Here is a 1,999-nt window from a genome sequence, read left to right as displayed (position 1 = left end):
CAATAACTTCATGACTTCATTTTCTTTTTGCTTGTCCTTCTCTAATAAAGGACAGTTTGTGTAACTCTTTAATTAATTAATATGTAGGCCTAATGTTTTTTATTATATTTTACTTTGGTTTCATAACCTTCTCAGTAAGTCTCCCATCCCTGGACCAATAACGCGGCCTATATACGTATATAGTGGAGTTATCATTCATCACACCGGGAACACCACAACGCTTCTTCATCTTTTTATTTTGCTGCTGTCACTGTCAGAAGAATACAAAATATAAATATTGTTTTACATATATGCTCACAGCGTATATTGAAGTCACTTCTTTTTCTAGTTTTTGTCCCTTTTCTGATTGTTCTGTATGAACATTAATTGTATAAAGATATTTAGAGTTAGACATATCTTATAGAGATTTGTCCGTATGGTTGTAAAACTTGTTCTGGTGTTGTGAATAAGGGTTTGAAATGAAGCCTAGACTAGGGTCCATTCCCCCAGGAACATTAATAAGTAGGCTAAATAATAATACATTTTATATATATTGTGTTTACATGGTAGGCTATTCAAAGACACTTTACAGTAAAACCAGAACATTTATCTCATAAAACAGAGACAGCAATACAACCAACACATTAAATGTATTAATTTAAACGCAGTGTAGCATACATCTTGGTAGAAATATGTTGTGTGTGTGTGGCTAAGGAGATATTTTTACATCCTCACACATTCAGCCGGTCCGCTATTGTCTGTTGGGCTTTTTCTCTCCGTTTGATTAAAGACGGAGTTCCCTTTCTGCTTCACCTCCTTGTTACTTTCTATTAGAAGCTGCTGCTCATTGGGTGAAACATATGGCGCATACACCTGGCTGGACAAAGCTCCACCTGTTCATCCTGGTTATCTACACCTGGCTGGACATAGCTCCACCTGTTCATCCTGGTCATCTCCACCTGGCTGGACATAGCTCCACCTGTTCATCCTGGTTATCTCCACCTGGCTGGACATAGCTCCACCTGTTCATCCTGGTTATCTCCACCTGGCTGGACATAGCTCCACCTGTTCATCCTGGTTATCTACACCTGGCTGGACATAGCTTCACCTGTTCATCCTGGTTATCTCCACCTGGCTGGACATAGCTCCACCTGTTCATCCTGGTTATCTCCACCTGGCTGGACATAGCTCCACCTGTTCATCCTGGTTATCTCCACCTGGCTGGACATAGCTTAACCTGCTCTTTCCCTTATCCTGGATATCTTTATTCTAGTTTAGTGCAGCAGGGCCCTGTGGTAGGCCTACTGTGTTTTCATTAACCCTCATGTTGTCCTTGAGTCTAATTTCACCCGTTTTCAAGACAATTCTTGTTTGTTTGTGGAAGAAAAGCATCAGTTTGTTTGTTTTCCCCTGGTGATATCCTGGCTAATATCTGACATGTATCAGTCTATTATAAACCAAAACAACTAATACTTTCTCCTCAATTTACGCATAAATTACTTTTTTTACTCATTTTCACACTTTATGGACCATGAATGCAAAAAGTAATTTTAAAACTAGTTCAAATGAGTTGGGATGAACTTGGCAAGGAAGATGTCAGTCAGAATTTGGAGGTACGTTTTCATTATTTATAACACAGGGACTTTTTTTCATAATGAAAAACCAAAAAAGGCGAGTTGAGTAGACACCACGCAGTGGAAAAACGCCATAAGCTTGTCTAATGTAAAGAAAGTTATTATCTTAAAGGCCTGAGGGCTCAATGGCAGGAGCATCTGAAAACCAAGACACATTTACACTTTTGATGGGATGAGGTTTGTGACACACACCTGTCAATCAAAGCAGCTCTCGTTGGGACACTCCCTCATATCTCAGCAGTGAAGTCAGCGGAGATTAAAATCTAACTTGTTTCCTGGTGCTGATTAAATCTGACTCAACTGAACATAAAAGGCTCATTTTGGCCAAAACGTCCCACATCATAGAATAATTACTGAGTTACTTCAGATCTTACAATAGTGCTGAA

The sequence above is a fragment of the Etheostoma spectabile genome, unplaced genomic scaffold (assembly GCF_008692095.1).
Source record: "Etheostoma spectabile isolate EspeVRDwgs_2016 unplaced genomic scaffold, UIUC_Espe_1.0 scaffold00569835, whole genome shotgun sequence".
In the NCBI taxonomy this organism is placed as follows: domain Eukaryota; kingdom Metazoa; phylum Chordata; class Actinopteri; order Perciformes; family Percidae; genus Etheostoma; species Etheostoma spectabile.
The sequence above is the reverse complement of the archived record's forward strand: the minus strand, read 5'-3'. Positions refer to the sequence as shown.